Source organism: Rhinoderma darwinii, chromosome 8, assembly GCF_050947455.1.
Source record: "Rhinoderma darwinii isolate aRhiDar2 chromosome 8, aRhiDar2.hap1, whole genome shotgun sequence".
NCBI lineage: Eukaryota > Metazoa > Chordata > Amphibia > Anura > Rhinodermatidae > Rhinoderma > Rhinoderma darwinii.
Window position 1 is genome coordinate 35,831,160 of NC_134694.1, and position 24,368 is coordinate 35,855,527.

The window sequence follows — 24,368 nt, forward strand, 5'->3', positions numbered from 1 at the left end:
TACATTACTGATCATAGCTCCATGTGAAAGGAGCAAACCAGCACGATCAACGAGCTGTCTCGTTGATCGGCGCTTGTTTTCACGACCCATATCGTGTCGTGTAATAGGACCTTTAGAATAAGGGATTATGTGCATGGTCATATTAAAACTATACAACCTTTGAGTTGCACATGCTGTAATACAGCACCCATAAGGTCTATGGGGCTTTACTGTACCTCCTGTTTCAAATGAAAAAAATTATTGCATCTCCATAGTACGCTATATTACGTAGACATTCTCCCCTAGAAGCATAGCTGTCTCTGTGCTACTGAATGAAATTTTCTGGTGCAAATCATATTAAATGACTCGGATCGCAATGGCTATTATATATCTTAATTTATCTTTGTCTTTCTCCTAAGCTCCTATGAAAATTTGGGGCAATTGTTGGAAATGCTCAATGCCAGATGCTGACCTTGTAACTGCCTGAGATTACGTAGATACTTAACTGAGATATTAAATTGTAGTGGTTCACTGTTCTCTATTATAATACCTTATAACCCTGCTTTATGTGTACTTGGTAATGATTTAATATTGGAAGATATATGTAGGGCAAAAAAAATCTTAAACTGGTACCACAGATGTAGCCGTCTTTAGCTTGACTTTTAACACATTAAATACACAGTGCCAAGAAACTTTGACTTGGCTTTTCTATGGCTTTTGTTGTGTGATATCACTTTTTCTAGTCCGTTTATTAATACTTCACCACTGGGGTTCTAGCGTTTTGCCTAATCTTGTGGAGTGGAAAAGGCAGGTGAAAAGAGTCATGTTATTTGAGAAAAATCATTTTTTGCGGAAATTTCTTTTGGATAGATTTTATAAGAAATGGCATTTATGGTTACAATTTTTATCCTTGGAGGAAAGAATCTCCTTAATGGTTTGAATATCTGTGTTTTTTTTTCTTTTTTCCCATTTGTGTATCTTTCTTGGTCTTTGGGGAGAGGGAGGGCTTTTTGGGTGGGTGTTTTTTGGGCTATCATTGGTAAATGTGTACTTTTTGTAATTTTCGTGATTAATAAAACATTAAACTCAGAAAAAAAAAGAAACATTTACATACGTGCAAAGGATAACAATTGTGCACGGGGATGTGTTCGCTGGTGTCGCCTCATGGTGACCTGATAACCTGGATTTTCCAGCCCTGTCATGTGTTCATTGTAATCTGTCTATTACGTGTCAATGTTTTGTTTATGTATCCAAGGGATATCACAAGGATAAGGTTGAAAAAAACAGCATGAAATTAGCTTCCTGAATAAAATGCAATAATGTTAAAAAAAATTACAAATTCTATGTCTTATTAACATACTGTATATATGATTTTATTCATACAGAATAGACTAATTGACTATAAGTTGAAAGCTTATTTATTTTGATTTTCAGAACCTCGGAATATAGCAAAAATGCATTCTTGGTTAAGAGGAGGTGTCAGGGGCATAACTATAGCGGCTGAAGTGGTTTTAATTGAAACGGAGCCCTATGGCCTAATGGGTCCCAGTGGCCACTTTGCCAATTAAGGGAAATCCAATGTTTATTGGTGTTTACTATTCCTGTATTGTAATATAACTGTATGCATTACCTTTAATTTTTATCACCATATTTATAATTCTAGTGATGTGATCCAGTAAAATAGGGGTTTTATTTCATCATTTTAAAAGCACATGTAGATAAAGTAGATATTCAGTAAATAATGCAGTATAGACCAGTTCAGTCTGCAATAGGAATTTATAGTCAACTGCTGTCACTCAAAAAAATGTACAGGATCAGCGTGACAGAAATAAAACATACCATTTACTAATATCTCCTAAAAATAATTTTATTATTTTTTAACAACCTTTTATTTTTTTAGGACGTTAGATGACATAACTTTAGCAGCAATTTTTTACATTTTCAAGAAAATTTTCAAAACCTACTTTTTTAGGAAACAAATAAGTTCTGAAGTGACTTTGAGGGGCCTATATAATGGAAACCCCCATACATTATTTCATTTTAGAAACTGCACCCGTCACATTATTTACAACTGCATTTACGAACTCAGTTAACCTTTGAAGTGTTCCACAGTAATTAAAGCAAAAGGGAGGTGAAATTTAAATCTATTTATTTTTTCTTTACAGTTCTTCCATTTTAACCAGTTCAGGACCGGGCTATTTTGAGCCTTCAGGACCAGACACCGTTTAGCCATTTTTAGCACGCGTTAGTTAAAGAGCTCTAACTTTTTTATTTGTTGGGCTAGCGACGTGATTTCTGTGTTGTTTTTTTCGTAGACAATGCAGGTTTCTTTTTTTCATCATTTTTATACACATCCTTTTTGCTATTTTAGAATTTTTCGGCTTAAAGTTTGAAAATAATTGTAAAAAAATAAGCTTTTTTACATTAAAGCTAATTTTTGCTGGTAATAGTATAGTTTTACCCTAAAATAGATCTTTTATTTGTGATCGTCATTGTCTACTGTAAATTTTAATATATTACATGTCTATTTTAGGGTAATTGGCTCAGGGCTAGCGTTACGACAATGATTGGCGGGGGGAACGTTTGTTTTGGGTGGGTATTTTATGTGTATTATTATTAATTTTTTTTGCACTTTATTTTACTTTTATTTTTTTATTATTATAGTTTGTCCTTCAAAGGTCAGAAAAAACCTCTGGGGGACTTTATTTTTTTTTTCTTTCTTCTTTTACACCATGTTTTTCCACTGTAAGGCCTCATGCACACGAACGTGCTTTTGCGGCCGCAATTCCACCAAAAATCCACGGGAGAATTGCGGCCCCATTCATGTCTATGGGGCGATGCACACGACCATAGTTTTTACGGTCCTTGCATGGCCCGGGCTCATTCAAAATAATTGCCGCGGCCATGTGCCTGGCCCGCGATTTGCGGGCGGCTCGCCTCACGGCTGACAGTCCGCTGCTGGCCGACCCGAAAATCACAGCCGTGCACATGGCTACGGTCGTGTGCATGAGGCCTAACTGGGGCTGCATAGCAGCCCTAGTTACAGGGGAAATCAGCCCTCTTATAGTGACTATTGTCACTAATAGGGCTGTGCTGAGTCTAGTAAGACCCAGTAGCAGTCTGCCACTAACGGTATCCCGGCGATCATGTGACCAGTCACATGATCACCGGGACCAAAGATCAGGTGTTTTATATTTTTTTCCTGAAATCCCAAGAAAGTCTCCCTATTGCTTGCTGTTCTGTAGAGAACAAAAGCATTATAGAGTGCTACTTGGGTGAGGTACATATACAGCCAATTTTTTATACCATGCCCTAGATTTTCACCATACCCTAGATTTTCTTAGGGCACTGTAGGGTTGCAGTACCTGGTCCGAAAGATCCACCCCTCCCATGAATCAGTTATAGTCCTGGATGCACACAGGCTTGATGGTCTGCTATGTGGCTCCCCAGATTGGGGTGGATCAATCAGACTGTGGTCAAAACAAAAAATCACGCTTGTCTTAGTATTTGACAAGCATTACATTTTCAGAGCAGACAACCCTGCTTTCCTTTCGGTGCAGTGTCTGTTCTATAAAGGACTTGATGAGACCTTTTTGATTTTGCCATAGTGTGCCCCTGGCAGCAAGGCACTTCAAGTTGGGGACACTGTTGGTAATAATTGTCCAAATACAAGTGATATCCGTTGTCCAGTATGGGGTGGAACAAATCCCATGCTATGCTCAAACTTATTCCCAGTACAGGGGGACAATCTGGTGGCTCAATCTTTGAAGCCTTCCCTTCATATACACAAAGCACAGTGTGTACCCGGACACATTTTTGCTGGCCTTCAACAGCTTCACGCTATACCTAGCCCTTTTGTTGGGCAGGTACTGGGGTAAAAGTAATCTGCCTTTAAAGTTGACTAGGGATTCGTCCACTGCTAGGTATTTTTGTGGGGTATAGACCTGACTAAATTTTGAGTTGTAGTGGTCAACTACTGGCCTAATTTTATGGAGTCTAACATAATTGGGGTTGTTTGGGGGTGGGAACTCATCATTATTGTTATAGTGAAGGAATTTTAGCATACTTTCAAAATGGGTCCTGGACATAGCAAGAAAATACAGAGGGGAATGATAAAGGATGTCTCTGTTCCAATAAGAACGTATCATGATGGTTTTTTTGGTAATGCCCATACTCAATAAAAGGCCCTAGAACTTGTGAATTTCAGAGGGGTTTGTAGGGGTCTATTTTTGAGGCCTGGCATAATAACAATTTGGATTGCGGGCGATAAATTTCTCTGCATAGATATTTGTTTGCGCCACCATCATGTTCAAAAGGTCATCAGTGAAAAACAGTTGAAAAAAGTTAATTTCAATGAAACCTGAGGTATCTACATTGATGTCTGTATTTGCAGTAAATTCAGGCACATGGGGCACAAACCCCAACCCTAAAGTAAAAACTCCCTGTGTCACTGGGCAGTTAGTAGCAAGTATCACAGGTGTCAAAACTAACGTAAAACTTTTTTTTGTGTGTTTTTTTTTTTACAGAACAATAAAACGAATTCCCTAAACCCAATTTTAATTATTTTATCTATCGACAAAAACTCATACAGTTACGTAAAAATTGCGGGAAGGGGCTAAACAAATAATCTGTAGTCAACAATAGTAACTACTCATGGAGAAGACTCTTAATCATAGAAAAATGACATACAATAAAGAAAAAGTAAAATAACAGACTAAATAAAAGTTGTACCAACAGGTACACTGCGTCAATTATGATGTCACAGTTAGTTGATAGGACAAGTAGAGAAAAAAGACTATTGTGTTGATATTCAAGTAACAATATATCTAACTATATATAATTACATAGTAATATATCATATTGTAACTACAAGTCTATAAATAATAAATAGAATTGTGGAAACTCAAGAGGCATTCTTGTAATAATTTAATAATGATATACTAATGATGATAGCTCATCATTATAATTATTATATGATAGCTCATATAATAATGATAGCTCAATGGGCCTCCTGGTTGACGTTTTGGGTTTTCCTTCCCCTTCACACGTGGCTTCTGTCTGACCTACTTGTTTGCTTCCACAGTATTTGCTTCCACTAGGATTTCTGTCATTGATTGGCCAGCAGATCTGTACGCGGGAAGCCCCATTATAAGTCAATGGAGCTAATCTGTAGTGCGAAATCCACGGCAATAGTGAACATGCTGCAGATTTTAAAATCTGCAGCGTGTTTAGTATTCCGTGCGTATATCATCCTGAACATGTAAGTGGAGAATAAAATACCCCATCTATCAGGATTTAGGAGCTGAATCCGTACCTAAATCCTGATAGAATCCTGAATGTGTGAACATGGCCTCAACATGGTATTCCCAGAATCGATAATAATCAGCAATCCACAGGATAGGTGATATTTGTTTGATCGCTGGAGCCCCCACTGATCGTGAGAACAGCTCGACTGCAGTAAGGAGGACATTAAATGGAGGGGCGGTCGAGCATACGCGCTGCCACTCCATTCGAAGTCTATGACGGAAACAGTCAAGTACAGCCCTCGGCTTTGTCCATCAGTGCCAGAAACAATGAATGGAGTGGCATGTGTCATATAATTCTAATACGAAAGGCTTAGCTCATACTAGAATGAGGTGATCATTTTTCCTGCCTGTTTTTTTTTTTACCTCACCAAAAGTGATATTGCATCTCTAAAGAAGAAGGAAAACTTTCTCATAGAAAGGCTCGTTATGTTTTTCTAGTTCCCTTGGCAAAGATATGTCCCCATATTTGGTGTAAAAAAATAAAAATAAATTTTGTTTATATGAATATTTGTATTAACTCATACATATATATTCTTATGTTGCAAATGATAAGTGAATCCAGACCGGAATCTCTAGCCTGCAATGCCATTTTTTATTCTTACTCTGATTTTGACAAAGGAATTAATTTGATAGGAAAGGAATTGCATATCACAATAAACTGCTAAATACGCAGGCCTCCAGCCAAGAATGAAAGTTTTACTGTCCTCCTGAATCTTTATTTGCAGTAATTGTGTGTTGTCATTATTGTGTCATCTTAGCTACTTGTGTTTCCGATTTCCCCTGACTTCAGTGTATCAGACAGGAAATAGCTGTCAATTACACTTTTAAGCCATATTAGCTGTCATGGGCAGGTTTTTTAGTCATTCGGTCACCCTTCCCTTTTGTACCTTACCTTGGACGTCAATATTAGTGCTCATCTTGTCTCTCTGTGGTACTCAGTGGTAAAAATTCAGGCCTGTTACAACCATTTATATCTGTTTATATGGTTCCGGAGACAGAAAAGGCTACCAGAGAATACAGGAGTTTATTGTATTAACAGAGGTTATGCTTGAGGCCTGAAAGCCAAATTTGTAACAGAGCCTCACTTACCACTTATAATACTGGAGTCTTCTCATATCAGAGGAGCCTTAGATCCCCGTCAGACATCAGGGACCATGTGTGACTGCTACAGATGTGTCCTTCCTTACCTTTTCTCTTATCTAAACATATCCGAAGATGTTTGGTCCAAGATACCAGCTTTATAAAAACAACATGATTTTGTGAAATGCTGTCACGAGATGTCTATATTATATGTGTCTATTTGTGGCCACCGAGTGGTTGGGATGCGAGTTGCAGCCTGTCAAGGTTTTTGTCAGCATGTTGCGTTATTGTATTGAATTTGTTTCATGATAAATTGAAGTCCTTAACCAAATTTAAGCAAAGTTAAGAGTGGACGCATCTGTACCTATGCCTCCCTATAGCTATGCCCCTGTGTAAAAAGATATGGATGCACAGTAAAATGCAAAAACACGTTATGGTGTCAATACATGTATGTCAGGCGACAACTTAATACTGGCTATCACATTCCATTTACCTGTAAGTCTCTAAGAATCTGATGCATTATGTTGAGCATGAAACGGCAATTTATAGTCATTTCATCATTACATTACTTGAAGTAATAATGCTGAGTTGTTGGAAGTGCTTAAAAATGAACTTGAGAAGAAGAGAGTGACAGTAAATAAACGTATCAGCGTTTCATCTTACTGAATCTGCTCTGTGTTCTCTCCCACTCCTTTTTCTTTGATTTATTCCCTCAATCTATATTTTCCCAACTTCTTGCTCCAGGCTCCCACCACCTCACAATGCAATATTTCATTGCTCAAGCAGCCCAGGTTTTTCCATCTCTCTCATCTTTTATTCTGTCTATACATTTAATCTATCTCTCATTTAAGAATTCTATTTCTTCCTTCATCTTCTACTTTCTTTTGCCCTAATACATAAAAAGTGTATATTCATGAAGGTAAATGTATGAATTAAAGTACATAAATACATACTAGTATATAGAGTGAACTACCGAAAAATATATTATTTATCTTCTGATATATGTCTGGTCCATGATCTCAAAACACATTAGTGTACAAAAGTTTGCCTGAAAATTTTAAAATTGGGGATATTTATTCTTTATCTGAAGTGCCGTTTTACGTACCCTTGATCTTTTATTGTCTAATACTTTTCTATGGGAGTGGATATCGTATCTGGATAGAACCACAAGTCCCAGCAGGATTACACAGAGCGATACTAGTGCAGGTGCACGTCTACTCGTGGATGGTAGGGACAAGATCGGAACAACCAATTATGTGAGGAGGCTGGATGGATCTGTTCGAACACAGGCTGTTAGTGCGGTAAAGTACACATTATAGTTTTTGCTTTATTGGTGCTTTGGACTTTACTTGTCCTTATCTGCTCCAGTCCGAGGTGTGTATGCTTTTTTGGAAAAATATATATTCTTTGAACTTGTGATAAATGTGTCTAACACTACACACTGTTATAAATCAAGCACAAGCTCTATATCAGTTCTGTCCTGCTTTAAGTTAGCGACATTTCAAGGGAAAATGCAGGATTTTAAAAGGGGTTTAAAGGCTGTCATTACTTTAAAAAAAAAGTATGTATTGCTGTATTAAGAAAACGTTTTTCGGATAAATCTTTATTAAAAATGTTGCTTAGATTTTGAGATACATAGAAGCTGCATCTCAGCGCTTTAAAAATCCATCAGTCCAGCTGACTGACGGCTGTGCTCAAACTGGCTCCTGTGTAAATCTGACACACAGGTTCATCATACTAGTAACAAATCTAAGTCGATGAAGTTCCCTATGGGGATCTAAAAAAAAAAGTACGAAAGAGTTACATTTTTAATATAAAATTTAAAAAATAAACATAATTGGTATCACCGCATCTGTAAAAAATATCGGAACTATTCTAGTATAATGTTATTTAACCCAAGGCTAAACACTGAAAAAAATTGTATAATGTGATCAAAAAGTCATATGCACCTGAAAATAGTACAGTACCAATAAAACTACAGTCCACCCCACAAAAAACAAGCCCTCACACCGTTCTATCGACGGCTGCATCCTTAAATAATGTCTATTATTTGCATATTATACGTTTGTAGGAGTCTGTTAAACACAATTTACAATACAACAATAGCTTTATAGAGTTATATTTCCAGTATTCAATCATCCTCTTCTCTTTATTCTCTACAATAAACCAATATGGGATAAAACTAGGTTAATATCCTGTTGAGTTTGTCTCTCAATATAGAAAATAATTTAGTTTAATGTAGTTTGATGGCACCCGTGATGCTGATATATGGGCAGCTAAACCTATATATAACTTCTTCACTGCCCTGTAAACCTGGAAGGTGCTTTGCAAGGTGCACTGGTTTTGAGATTATTTTTTTATCACGCAGGAGCTGACTAGGCTATTACAATGTGTCTGACAAAAACCATAACTCGCATAATGAAGCTTTGAAATACTGTCTCCCTGTTCTGTTGTAAAAAAAAAATGAGTCAGGCAGTCGTGTGCCTGTGTGAAGGAGCCGCAGTGCATTCAGGACATTCAATTTTATTCACAATGAAAATTTCCTTTATGATTAGCCAATATATCAGAGGCAGCATTATACGAAGAGCGAAATAAAACAACACACAACCCCCACCCTGATGAGACCAGACTCATTACTGCCGGCGTAATCAATGGTTACTCTAGATAAACCAGTACAAATTACCATCGATCTGGAGTCTTTTACTATCACTGGGCTTATAATTAGTTGGAAATGCTATAAATATAATGATCCATTGCAGTCAACAGTTTCAGAATAATTTATCGTCATCACATTGTGTATACACATACCCCCAGGGTGATCACTACTGGTGGTACTGTAACCGTACTGGAAAGATTTTAATGACATCACAAAAAAGGCATTAGTGCTCATCTCTATATTGATGATATCACTGATGATGTCACAAAGATAAACATCAGTTAATATTCTTATTAAATCATTACTCACATCATTACTAGAGAATTTGTTCCAATAGTAATAAAGTAAATGACATTAAAATAGACAAAGTATCACTGACATCAATGTTTAAGGACGCAGCCTAGTTTTCAGAGCCCATTTTTCAAATCTGACGTGTGACTTTATGTGGTAATAACTCTGGAATGCTTATACCTATCCAAGCGATTCTGACATCGGTTTCTCGTGACACATTGGGTTTTATGTTAGTGGTAAAATTTGGTCAATATATTCAGTGTTTATTTGTGAAAAATAGCAACATTTAGAGAAAATGTGGAAAAAATAGAATTTTTCTAAATTTAAGTGTATCTGCTTGTAAGACAGATGGTTATACCACCCAAAATAGTTACTATTTCACATTTCCCATATGTCTTCTATATGATGGCATCCTTTCTTGAACATTCTTTTATTTTTCTAGGACATTACAAGGCTTAGAACATAAGCAGCAATTTCCTCTATTTTGAATAAAAATTCAGTTAGTTACCATTTCAGTTTTTTTTACAACGTTCACCGTGCGATATAAATGACATATACACTTTGTTCTGTGGGTCGATACGTTTACAGCGATACCACATGTTTATAGTTTTTTTTTTTAGTCTTATGGCATTTGCACAATAAAATACTTTTTATTAAAAATCATTCACTTTTTGTGTTACCTTATTCTAAGAGCCAGAACTTTTTTATTTTTCATTCAAGAAAGCCTTGCGAGGACTTGTTTTTTGTGTAACAAACTGTAGTTTCGATCAGGACAATTTTTAGGTACATGCGACTTTTTGATCTCTTTTTATTCAATTTTTTGGGAGGTGAAGTGACCAAAAAATTGTGATTCTGGTATGGTTTATTATTATTTTCTTTTATGGCGTTCACCGCGCAGGATAAATAACAAAATTATTTTGTAGATCAGGCCGTTACGCACGCAGCGATACCAATTATGTATAGTTTATTTGTTTATCTGTTTGTTTGTTTTTTAATAATAATAATAATAATAATAATAAAGGACTGATAAGGGAAAAAGGGGGATTTTTACTTTTATTAGGGGCTGTTCACATCACCGTTCACTTTCCGTTCCGGGGTTTCCGTCGGAGGTTTCCATCGGGTGAACCCTGCAACGGAAAGTGAAAGTGAAACCACAGCTTCCGTTTCAGTCACCATTGATATCAATGGTGACGGAAACATTGCTAATGGTTTCCGTTCGTCACCATTCCGGCAGGTTTCCGTTTTAACACCAGAATCAATAGCGGAGTCGACTGCGTTATTGATTCCGTCGGAAAACCGGAATCCTGCCGGAATGGTGATGAACAGAAACCATTAGCGATGTTTCCATCACCATTGCTATCAATGGTGACTGAAACGGAAGCTGTGGTTTCACTTTCACTTTCCGTTGCGGGGTTCACCAGACGGAAACCTCCGACGGAACCCTGGAACGGAAAGCGAACGGTGATGTGAACAGGCCCTAACTTTTAAATTTTTATTTTTAAACTTTTTTATTTTGTCCCATTAGAGGACTTGAAGGCAGGAGGCCCTGGTCACATGCATATTACAGTGTATTAGAGCTGCAAGCTACTCGCTGACAGCAAGCATAGTGGGTCCTGACTTTCTTCGCGCCGGGCGCGTTCATGAGCTGTTATAGCTGCTGTTTCCGACAGCAGTCTATCACAGTTCAGTGTGGAAGGACTGATCGCGGTGGTCCCCGCCGATTAACCCCTTAGAAGCTGCGTTCAATAGCGATCGCAGCTTCTTAGTGGTTAATCCACCATGGACAGCCCACTACATGATAGTGGGTGGCAATGGCTGCTATGAATTTGTCAGGACCCATTAGGCTTCCATAGATGGCATAGCCGGAAGCCATTGTTAGGCCTCCGGTTGCCATAGCAGCCATCGCTGTCCGCTATCATGTAGCGGGCCGTCGATGGTGGTATAACCCTAAGAAGCCGCGATCGCTATTCAACGCAGCTTCTAAGAGGTTAAACGGCGGGGACCACCGTGATTGATCCCTGCACACTGAGCTGTGATAGCCTGCTGTCGGAAACAGCAGCTATCACAGCTCATGAACACGCCCGGCGTGAACGGCGCTGTGTTTCATCCTGGACATACTATTATACGAACAATGTGCTTATCATGACATAATAGTATGTCCAGGAGTGGGAAGGGGTTAATACAAGACATCACAAAATGAAGAAAATAAAAAAAAGGATCATTAAACAAGTAAAATATGTTATCACAAAGGTCTGACCACATATGAATTTGTAACTGAACCATAAAAATATCACTAGCACTGCAGATAGTAGGATTGTGGTGTCATCTGAATACTTATACAGTATACTCTAGCAGTTCCCCTATTTAATGTCAAAATCAGAAACTCTCCATTTATAACTTGTAGGATCCATATCAGCATATGCCTTGTATTGAGAGAATACAGGCTGCCGTAAACTGTTGTGTATTCCGCAGCACAAGAACAGAAACATGCAGCTCTCTCCTGTAAAGACATCATTTTGTATAACATTATACTGGGAAGCTGCTATTTTTAGAATAGTATTCATGGTGGCATCGAGCCAGAAGTTTACTTTACCTACAGATTTGTATCACACTTCAAAACTGGTTGTCCCATAAGCACAGGTGGGGTTCCTCCGCTCAGGATTGCCCTCTATTAGCCAGGGCAGATAGCCATCCATGTGAATAGCTGGCATTCTATACTACATATTACTGAAATATATGGCTGGCTGCAGCTTCATCCAGACCCACAACAATCAGCCGATTGCCGGCCTGGTTTATTTTACAAAGGGGATATCTTTATGGCACAATACCTTTAAGTCCAAAGAACAGTGTCAACCGTTTATAAAATGGTGTTAATATCTATTATATATTTTCGAAAGTTTGTTTGAAGCCCAATTTTTCATTGGTTTAAAATGGATCACGTCATCTGTAAGCCATAACAACCAATCAGATCGCTGCTTGGATATTTAATACCTGCTTTGGAAATTATAAAAGCTTACCTGATTGGCTGCTGGTAGGGATGTAACAACCGGAGTGATGTCACACTGCTGCTGCTGACATCATAATCTGCCTCCCGGTACATTATTCAGAGACCAGACACACATCTAATACACCGCCTGCTGCCACCAGACTCCACATCCAGGAGAGGACGCACAATATTCCTCACAAGACCGTACTCCATCTCCTGCTACAAAGAGAAGCCGTCTCTGCTGTGTTTTCCTGGGACATGATCAGAAAAACTTCCTACATGTAACATGGGAGACATCACAGTCCTAATACTATACTGGATAAAGGTTAGTATATATAGGCAGGTTGTATATTTTGGTATATTTGCCAACAATCCCGTTTTATGGGAGACAGTCCAGCAAGCCGGGTTAGGAAAGGTGGTGTTTATGCAAATGTGTGTTTTCAGGCAGAAAGGGAGCGAGTCATCAATGCTTTGCTACTATGGATTTGGGTTGATTGGTAATGATAAATAGTACGGGGGAGGGGTATGAGTGAGCTTATAACCTATTTGTTCATCCACACCATAACACTCTGTGCAGTAACGGGACGTCTCTGTAATGGAAATGTCTCCAGATTTATTATGGACACAATCCATTATAACGTTGATTTTCATATCCATGTTACAGACAATTCTTTTGGTTATTGATATAAATTAGACTTTGAATGTTAGTGTTTACTGAAAATTATGATAATATATATGTCTCATAATGAGAGCCACTGTAGTTTATATGAGGAGAATGTGTTGTGCTGGTTACTATGGTGATAGCAGCCATCTTGTGCCTTATACGAGAACAATGTGTTGTGCTGGTTGCAATGGCAGACATCTTGGAACTTATGGGAGAAGATTGAACCTCATTTAACCCGTTAGTGACCGCCAATACGCCTTTTAACGGCGGCCACTAACGGGTTTATTCTGATGAATATGCCTTTTTACGGCACTGCATCAGGATAAAGTAAACAGAGCAGGGAGCGTCAAATCTCCCTGCTCTCAGCTGCTAGAGGCAACTGAGGGATGGGGGCGTTCCTGCTCTGCCGTGTGAGATCGATATTAGTATCGATCTCACATGTTTAACCCCTCAGATGCGGTGCGCAATAGCGTGCACCACATCTGAGTGGTTTTGGAGAGAGGGAGGGAGCTCCCTCTCTCTCCCACCAACACCCGGCGATACGATCGCCGAGTGTCTGTGTCTCCAATGGCAGCCGGGGGCCTAATAAAGGCCCCCAGGTCTGCCTGTAATGAATGCCTGCTAGGCTATGCCGGAGGCATGACCTAGCAGATGCCTGTCCGTTTTAAACGGACAGGCAGTAATACACTGCAATACAAAAGTATTGCAGTGTATTAGAAATGCGATCGGAGAATCACATATTAAAGTCCCCTAGTGGGACTAGTAAAATAGTTTAAAAAAAGTTTAATAAAGTTAATTTAAAAAAAAATGTGAAAAAAAATGAAAAACCCAGCTTTTCCCCTTACAAAATGCTTTACTATTAAAAACACAAAATAAAGTAGAAAAGTTACGCATATTTGGTATCGCCGTGTCCGTAACGACCCCGACTATAAATCTATAACATTATTTAACCCGCACGGTGAACGCCGTAAAAAATGTAATAAACTATGGAAAAATTGCTGTTTTCTGTGAATCCTGACTTTAAAAAAAATGTGATAAAAAGTGATCAAAAAGTCGCATCTACTCCAAAATGGTACCAATAAAAACTACAAGTCTTCCCGCAAAAAAAAAAGCCCTCATACAGCTGCATCGGCGAAAAAATAAAAACGTTACGGCTCTTCAAATATTGAGACACAAAAACAAATAATTTTGAAAAAATAGCGTTTTTACTGTGTAAAAGTAGTAAAACATACAAAAACTATACAAATTTGGTATCGTTGCAATCGTAACAACCCGCTAAATAAAGTTATTGTGTTATTTATATCACACGGTAAACAGCGTAGATTTAAGACGCGAAAAAGAGTGGCGAAATTTAAGGGTTTTTTCTATTCCCCCCACAAAAAAAAGTAAATAAAAGTTAATCAATAAATAATATGTCCCCCAAAATGGTGCTATTAAAAAATACAACTTGTCCCGCAAAAAACAAGACCTTATACAGCTATGTCAACGCAAAAATAAAAAGGTTATAGCTCTTGGAATGCGACGATGGAAAAACGTAAAAAATGGCTTGGTCATTAAGGTTTAAAGAGGCTCTGTCACCAGATTTTGCAACCCCTATCTGCTATTGCAGCAGATAGGCGCTGCAATGTAGATTACAGTAACGTTTTTATTTTAAAAAAACGAGCATTTTTGGCCAAGTTATGACCATTTTTGTAGTTATGCAAATGAGGCTTGCAAAAGTCCAAGTGGGTGTGTTTAAAAGTACAAGTCCAAGTGGGTGTGTATTATGTGCGTACATCGGGGCGTTTTTAATACTTTCACTAGCTGGGCGCTCTGATGAGAAGTAACATCCTCTTCTCTTCAGAACGCCCAGCTTGTGACAGTGCAGATCTGTGACGTCACTCACAGGTCCTGCATCGTGACGGCCACATCGGCACCAGAGGCTACAGCTGATTCTGCAGCAGCATCAGCGTTTGCAGGTAAGTCGATCTTACCTGCAAACGCTGATGCTGCTGCAGAATCAGCTGTAGCCTCTGGTGCCGATGTGGCCGTCACGATGCAGGACCTGTGAGTGACGTCACAGATCTGCACTGTCAGAAGCTGGGCGTTCTGAAGAGAAGAGGATGTTACTTCTCTTCACAGCGCCCAGCTAGTACAAGTATTAAAAACGCCCCGATGTACGCACATAATACACACCCACTTGGACTTGTACTTTTAAACACACCCACTTGGACTTTTGCAAGCCTCATTTGCATAATTACAAAAATGGTCATAACTTGGCCAAAAATGCTCGTTTTTTAAAAATAAAAACGTTACTGTAATCTACATTGCAGCGCCTATCTGCTGCAATAGCAGATAGGGGTTGCAAAATCTGGTGACAGAGCCTCTTTAAAATAGACTGGTCATTAAGGGGTTAAAACAATTGTCTAATAAAAAAACTGGATTTGTTGACCATAGCAACCAATCACAGTGCAGCTTTCATATTTCCAGCGCAGTGGGAAAAAAAATGAAAGCTGAGCTTTGATTGGTTGCTATGGGCCACAGGATATGTTTTTCTATTAAACAGTTTTGATAAATGCGGCTCAATGTGCTGTGCTGGTTACTATGGTGATGGCAGCCATCTTGTTACAGTCAAAGGCAGTTGGTGTGAGCAGCCTGATACTGGATAGAACTATATAAAGTTTGTTTGTTTGTTTGTTTGTTTGTTTGAAGCCCGATCAGGGAATGGCTATTTTTGATTGGACATTGAACAAAGTTTGCCTCCTTTTACGATTTTTGATTGGATTAAAAATCGCTTTTACTGAAAGTCACTTTTACTGAAAGTTACTTTTCACTGCCATTCACTTTTCAATTTGCATCGAAGTACACACTTGCCTGATCGTGATTTTTGATTGGTTGAAAAGCTAACCAATAGAGATTTTTGATTGGTTGTAAAGCAAACTAGTAGCGATTTTTGACTGGATTGGACATTTCACAAAGTTTGCCTCCTTTTGCAGATTTTGATTGGTTTAAAAGTCACTTTGATTGGTTCAAAAACAAACGAATAGCGATTTGTGGTTGCATTGGACATTGAACAAAGTTTGCCTCCTTTTGCCACTTTTGATTGGTTTAAAAGTCACTTTTACTGAAATTTACTTTTCACTGACCATGGCTCCCAAAAGAAAAACTCCTCAACAAAGAGAAGGTCGACGCTTGGCTCAAAGAATACATTGAGCAGCAGAAACGCCAGAAATGACCAATGCTCGGCTTGAAGATCAAAGATTGCGACAAGCGTCCGCAAGAGCTGAAGAAACACCTCAAGTGACTGAACGTCGGGTTCGAGCACAAGGTGCAAGAAATATTGTTTCTTGACGAACATCTTGGGATTGCATGAACAAAGCTGCTATGCAATACGACCCAACAATCGAATATGATCTGCACGACTTGGTCAATATTGGAAACATGGACACAACCTGTGAACATTGTGAAGCCCAGAAGTGGAAGTCAGAGCCACCTGGCAAAGTTCAACTACCCCCACTTACTGCACCACCAGAACCACTCAAGTCACTGATGACTGCGAACACTCCCCAAACCAAGCACTTTCTGGGAAATTTGAGGCGCTACAACTCTTGCTTTCAGATGACTTCTTTTGGTGTGAATGAAATTCGAGAGAGAGGCTTCATGCCCACCTTCAAAATTTAGGGATAAGTTTGTCATTGACTTGGATTGCTCCTGCCATTGCCCAATGAACCACCAAAGTTTCTGCAGATTTATTTCATGGGCGATGAAAAGCTTTAAGTTCAGCAACAACAGAGCAACGTCCCTGGAACTCGGGCCGACATTTTGCTGGAACTGCAGCAGATGCTTCACGAACAATACTGTTATGTCGAGATATTCAAGAGCTCTTTGGAAATGATGACTTCGGATAACTACAAAGTGGTCATCAAGGCTGACCGAAGGCCAACAGGAGAGCATGAGCGGCGATACAACGCACCAACTGTCAATGAAGTTGCTGTCGTCATCGTTGGAGAATTTGAAAATCGAGATATTGTGCTGCAGAAGCGTTATAATCAACTGCAGAGAGTTTCTGAAACCCATCGATCATATGAAGCACTTCAGTATCCACTGATCTTTTGGCAAGGCGAAGACGAATACGATATTCAAATCTTCCGAACAAATCCAAGTACCGGAAATGTTACCGCCGGGAAAAAAGTTTCGTGCATGGCCTTCTACGCCTATCAAATTATGATGCAGGCGAGCCATTTAAATTACCTCTTGATGTGCCGAAATCCTTTCCATCAGTTTTTGGTTGATATGTATGCCAAAATTTAAACGGAGCGACTTTGCTTCATCCGTTTCAATCAGAAGGCACTTCACGCTGAAAGCTATATCCACCTTCGAGATGTTGTCGTCAACGATGGAAACACGAGCAATGTTGGCCAGTTGGTTATCTTGCCTTCCAGCTTCACAGGGAGCCCTCGACATATGCACGAATACACTCAAGACTCCATGACATATGTGCGAAAATACGGAAGGCCTGACCTGTTTATTACCTTTACGTGCAACCCAACATGGAAAGAAATTCGCCAAGAGCTCTTGCCAGAACAATCGGCAACTGATAGACACGATCTGGTAGCCCGCCCGAGTCTTTCGACAAAAGGTTATCAAGTTCATGAATGTCCTCATGAAGGGCAAGGTATTTGGAGAAACTCAATGCTTCATGTGCACAATCGAATGGCAAAAACGAGGTTTGCCTCACGCACATATACTGATCTGGCTGAAGGAGAAGATCCGACCAAATCACAAGAAGATCAAAAAGTATTCGACATCAACATGAAGAACATGGTCCATGGACCATGTGGAAAACTGAATCCAAGTTCCCCATGCATGAAAGATGGCTTCTGTTCAAAGAGATTCCCAAGACAGCTGATCCATGAAACTCAGTCTGGAGATGATGGTTATCCACTTTATCGCAGAAGAAAAATGGGAGAGAGGGGGTTCACTGCATTGATGAAGATTGGCAATAGTTACCAGGACATCGAGGTCGACAACAGATGGATGGTACCCTACTCGCCATTTCTTTCCAAGACCTTTAAATCTCACGTCAATGTTGAATATTGCAACTCAGTTAAGGCGATCAAGTACATCTGCAAATATGTCAACAAAGGATCGGATCAAGCAGCATTTGGCTTGGAAAGACAAGGAAGAACAACTGATGAAATCAATCGCCAAGAAAGACAAGAAAGAACAATTAATGAAATCGATCGCTTCCAAACTGGACGTTACATCAGTAGCAATGAGGCTGTATGGCTTCACGACCGCTATATGACGGTAGTTCATCGCAACGTCCACTTGGAAAATGGATAGAGGGTCTACTTCACCGAGGAAACTGCTGCACAACAAGTTTTGCAGCCTAAAGACACCACGCTGACAGCATTCTTCAAGCTTTGCCAACAAGATGACTTTGCAACGGCAATCCTATACTGCGATGTTCCAAAGTATTATACGTGGAATAAATCTACAAGAGTTTTCAAGCGAAGAGTCCAAAGAACACCAGTTGAAGGTCATGTTGGAATCAAGTCAAGTGATGCTCTTGGCAGAGTTCACACAGTGCATCAAAACAACCCCGAGTGCTTCTTCCTCCGGTTGCTTCTTCACACAGTAGCAGGTCCGTTAAAGTTTGTTAGCCTCAAAACTGTTGGCGACCATGTTTGTACAACCTATCGGCAAGCGATTCTCATTGGGACAAGACTTTAGAGGAAGCAGCAACCTGTCAATTACCAGCAAGTTTACGAAACCTATTTGCTGTCACTCTCACGACGTGTGGACCATCCAAGCCACTTGAACTGTGGGAAAAGTACAAAGAGCACCTCTCGGAGGATGTTCTTCTGCAAGCACGACGGCAAAACCCGGGACTCCAATTGGACAGCTGTACTCCGCAAATGTTCAACATGTCATTGATCCTACTTGAAGAAAAGACCCTCATGATGGTTGGAAAGAGACTTGAGCAACTGGGACTTCCCGCGATGGAAAGACTTGGACGGGAATTGCTTCGAGAAACAAGCTATGACATGAGCGCTCTGGAGACTTATCTTGCAACAAATGAACCTCTTTTGGTTGCTGACCAAACAAAGGCGTACAATCACATCTTGGACATTGTTGTGAAAAACACCGGTGGTATTGTCTTCTTGGATGCTCCTGGCGGAATAGGAAAGACGTTTGTCATAAACCTGTTGTTGGCAAAGATCTAACAATCCAGTATTGCTCTGGCTGTTGCTTCCTCAGACATTGCGGCAACATTGCTTGATGGTGGCAGAACTACACATTCAGTGATCAAATTACCGCTCAACTTAACTGGAGATGCGTCTCCTGTTTGTAACATCAGCAAAGGTACTGGTGTGGCAAATGTCCAGCAAGATTGTTTGATGACTGTCTGGGATGAATGCACGATGGCACACAAGTTGGTGCTTGAAGCTGTGGATCGAACTCTGCAGGACTTGCGTGGCAACAATACAGTCATTGGAAGTGTCGTCTTGGTGTTGGCCGGTGATTTCCGTCAGACGTTGCCTATTGTTCCGAAGGGAACACCAGCAGACGAATTGAAAGCTTGCTTGAAGCAGTCGGTGTTGTGGAGGCATGTGAAGAAGATGAGTCCGACTACCAATATGCGAGTTCATCTGGATGGAGATGCCACAGCTGGTGAGTTTGCCAGCAGATTACTCAATCTGGGGAATGGAGATGTTCAAGTTGACAATGGGATGGATCTAATCAGCTTCCATGATGATTTCGCAAATTTTCACAAGTCGGTGGAAGAGCTTACAAACAGTGTCTTTCCCAACATCACCTTCAACTACAGAGATCATGAATGGTTATGTCAATGGGCAATACTGGCTCCAAAGAATAATCCTGTTAAACGCCATCAATCAGCAAATTCAAATGACTGTGTCAGGTCAAGCAAAGCTGTACAAGTCCACCAACACAGTTATTGACCCCGATCAGAAGGTGTACTATCCGACAGAATTTCTCAACTCTCTCGAGCCGCCTGGCTTACCTGCCCATCGATTGATGTTGAAGGTTGGCTCACCTATCATGCTGTTGAGAAACATTGACGCTCCGAAACTTTGCAACGGGACGAGGCTGTGTGTCAAGAAGTTGATGGATCACGTCATCAAGGCCACCATACTAACAGGATGTGCCAAGGGGGAAGTTGTCTTTATTCCTTGCATTCCCCTCGCTCCAAATGATGTTCCTTTTGAGTTCAAGCAGCAACAGTTCCCAGTACGCCTAGCCTTCGCAATGACAATTAACAAGGCTCAAGGTCAATCCATGAAAGTGTCCGGAATACACCTTCAAAGTCACTGTTTTTCCCATGGGCATCTATATGTTGCTTGCTCCAGAGTCGGCACTGGAAAGAATCTCTACATCTTGGCACAGGATCAAAAGACAGAAAAACATTGTTTACAAGAAAGCGTTGGAATAGAAACATGCAGTCCTAAATCAACACTATATAAATCTGTAATGAATGTATTGATTCATTTAATTTCTTTTATGCTTCCAATAACATTATTTACACTCTCTAGCAATTAAATTCATATCGAGAGGTAGCAATTAAATTCATACTGAGAGGTATTTAAATTGTGAGCTTTTACTCAATCTATACCATAAGTCAACCTACCGAGTAACGCCAGGCATAAAAGCTAGTTTAATGAATACATTTTTTTAAAATAGATACTTATCTTTTTCTGAATTACAGTGCGGGAGATTTATCAAAACCGGAGCATCTTGATTGGTGGCTACGGTCAACTGCTCCACTTTTGCTTTCACCAGTCTATCACTACTTCCTGTTTACCCCATACTTATAGAATTATCAGGTCCGACAACCTGGGGCCATAAAAACTGTTTCATGCAGCCCATCTGATTCAAGCCCATATAAAATTACCTCTGTTTTAAAAATACGTTATCAGTACTATATATCTATGGATAGGTGTCCGTGCCGTAGAACTGTGCCGGGAATTATGGAGCGTGTCCTATTTTTCGTATTTTACGGGCCGTATTCCGATACTTTGTATGGGAGAATGGCCCGAAAATGCGGGCTACGGCCCTCGGCGGCCAGCCGTGCCCACAATCGCAGGCTGTGATTATGGGCACGGCCACTTGTATGAGGCCTTACTTTGTGACTACCTTAAGCACAGTGAACTAGTTGTAGTCAAAGTCTACCTCTGACTCTATTCCAGCATAGTAGCAATTTTAACTTGTGATATCAATGTGAAGCACGTTCCGCCTCTGTCGTCTTCTAGACATAGTGGCTTCAGTTTTTTATTGCTTGTACAGTAGCTAGTTATATCATGACAGTTTTGCTTGCTTCTCAAAGCCGTTCAGTAATTACTAGGGATGAATTATCATATTCATCAAGCATTTTGCTCAGCGGACATATGACTGGCAATTGCAGTGAGGGCATTTATTATTAGAAGAAAGGCAATGAGCTCAGTTATCTGCAATGAAGTTGAAATACACTAGTCTTAAATATACAAATCTTTAAATGGAAGCATAAAACACCCTTGTGACCCATTCTTCTGGAAAATATCCGCTGTGGGGCAAATAGACAATGTCCAATGTTTGGGAATCTATTCCCTATGTAATTAGATATTTTCCAAATTAATAAGTCTGATCCAATTCAAACATTTTAAATTCAAAACCTAATTTATGTAAAATTTTGTCAGAAGTTTCATCAACAGAAGCAGCGGTCAGGTACCGCACATTATGCTATTAATGTAACATTGCCTTATCAGCTTCATTAGTGTCATGGCTCTTAGGAATTGATTATTCCTTTATTTTAATATCCAGACATCAGAAAGTAAGAAAAATACTTAAATATGCAGAGTTAAAGCATCACCGGGTAACCCAGTAACTAAGGATTTACAGCACACAGGGGTGGTAACGTTGTGGAGTGAAATCTGAGGTAGAGATGAAAGTCATGTACCTACTAATAAAATTAGAACACTACAATTAAAAATTTGTCTACAAGATCTTTTTAATTGATCAAATGCCTAGGAAATTTTCCTGAGATTATTTTCATGGAGCAGATTTCTGTAATTGATATAAAGACGAAAACACAAACATATTTGGTGATTCTTTTATTCTGATCATTCTTATGTGCAATAACCTTTTCCTTCACCGGACTTAGGAACATTGAAACAACGTACAGCTCACGGACCCATCGATTTCAATGGGGCTATTCACACATGCGTGAGTTTTTGCATGTCCTATATATGGGCGTATTCACGCACCTACTTGCCCATTGAAGTCAATGGGTGCATGACAATCACGGACGGCACATGGACGCACATCCGTGTGCTGTCCGTGTTTCACGCATCAATTAAAGGCAAAAAATAAGGCATAAGGCAAAAAAAAAAAAAACCTTGGCACAAAAGCCAATTTTCCTCATTTTAGGGAGAAAATTCATTTCCGACTCCAAATATGGTTCCCTGAATCAATGGCCCATCTACATTAATCTAGTACCCATAACTTGTAATATTATTACAGTCAAGAAAGGTATCCAGGCCCCTTTTGAACTCTTTTAGTGATTTCGCCATGACAACTTCCTATGGCAGAGAGTTCCAAAGTCTCACTGCTCTTACAGTAAAGAATGCCCTTATATGTTGATGTGGAAGGCTTCTTTCCTTTAGAGGTAGAGGATGCCACCTTCTTGTAGTTACAGTTCTGGTTATAAATAGATCAAGAGAAAGATCTCTATTGACCTTTGATATAATTATACATAGTTATAATGTCAGCCCTTTAGTCTTTTTTCTTAACTAAATAACCCTCATTTTTAAAATCTTTCTGGGTACTGTAGTCCACATATTCCATTTATTACTTTAGTTTTCCGCTTTTGAACCCGCTCAAGCTCTACTATGTCTGCCAAAAACTGTACACAATATTCCATGTGCGCTCTTACAAGGAGTTTATAAGTAGTAGAACTATGTTCTCATCATATGCACTTTTTGATGCACCCTATGATCGTATTTACCTTAGCAGCAGCTGCCTGACACTGGTTGCTACAGTTAAATTTACTGTTAATTAAAATTCTTAAGTCTTTTTCCATGTCAGTTTTACCCAGTATTTTCCCATTTAGTATGTAATGATGACACATATTTTCCATTCCCAAGCGCATAACCTTACATTTATCAGTGTAAAACCTCATTAGCCATTTCTCTGCCCAAACCTCCAACCTCTCCAGATCCGTTTGTAACATAATGCTGTCATCGTTTGTGTTGTTCCTTTTAATGACTTCACACAGTTTAGTACTGTATCACAGGGGCTTTGCTATGATCTAAAAAGATCAGGGGCACGAATCTAAAGCATAGGTCTTGCCCCCCCCCGAAAAAAAAATATATGCTATTCTGTGCCACTAAACTGATTTCTAAGTGTTATTTATTATATTTGTAGCTATGACCTGTATGTGGGAGTTTAAAAGCTGCAGAATTTCAATCTCCTATCAACACACTGCAGCTCAGTGATCATCTTCTGAACATAAAGGAACATTACTAAAAGGCTCACAGATCATTTAACCTCTATACATTATATCAGACAGGGAAAATGATCAGCAAAGACTCTCTGAAAAAGCTGCAAAGCATGAACAAGATTACAGGATGACTCTGCGGACCTGATGGTTTTCATCAAACTGCACTCAGCTCTGCTATCTGACTTGAGCCATGGGCTGTTTATGTGAATGTATCTGATCACACATCTAAGAGAGTGCACCTTTTGTAGGAGAAGGCAAAGAACTACATGCCATTGCTTTCAGCTCGTGTCCTACTGTCCTGTACTGAGAAACTGAAGGTAGACAGTGTTTGATATAAGCTGCGCTGCACGCCAGGCTTTTATTTCTGTACCATAAGACTCATATCAAAGACTTGCAATGTGATCATCTACACGGAGGCTGTAAATAGTGTCAAGGTGAACATGTGACCTTCCTTTGGGTGTTTTCAGGGGATTGGGACAAAAAAAGCCTGACCAATGAAATTCATCAGTTTTCATCTTCTGAGAGGTATTGAATAGGGGCCGATACCTTTTTACACTGATACATTGTAGCAAATTATCAGAGACAAACATCACATGGCATACACATAAACACATTAAAGTGGTATTCCCAGAATAGACAATTATCACCTATACACATGATAAGTGATAATTGTCTGATAACAGGGGGTGATTGTCTGATGTCGGGCTGTGTGGCATCATATACATCGGGCTGTGTGGAATCATATACAGGAGGGCTGTGTGGCATCTACAGGGGGGCTGTGTGGAATCTACAGGGAGGCTGTGTGGCATCTACAGGGAGGCTGTGTGGCATCTACAGGGAGGCTGTGTGGCATCTACAGGGAGGCCGTGTGGCATCATACAGGGAGGTGTGTGACATCATATACAGGGAGGTGTGTGGCATCATCT

At 39.7% G+C, this 24,368-nt stretch overlaps 1 protein-coding gene and 1 long non-coding RNA gene across 2 annotated transcripts in view; one reads left to right on the plus strand and one right to left on the minus strand.

The window, feature by feature from the left end:
* MID2 (midline 2) overlaps nt 1-24,368 on the minus strand; it is a 393,352-nt gene that overhangs the window by 238,403 nt on the left and 130,581 nt on the right. The window lies entirely within an intron of this gene.
* LOC142659445 (uncharacterized) lies at nt 12,420-23,881 on the plus strand. The gene is made up of 2 exons (XR_012850328.1): nt 12,420-12,623; nt 23,367-23,881. It is a non-coding gene; the product is annotated as an uncharacterized LOC142659445 (long non-coding RNA).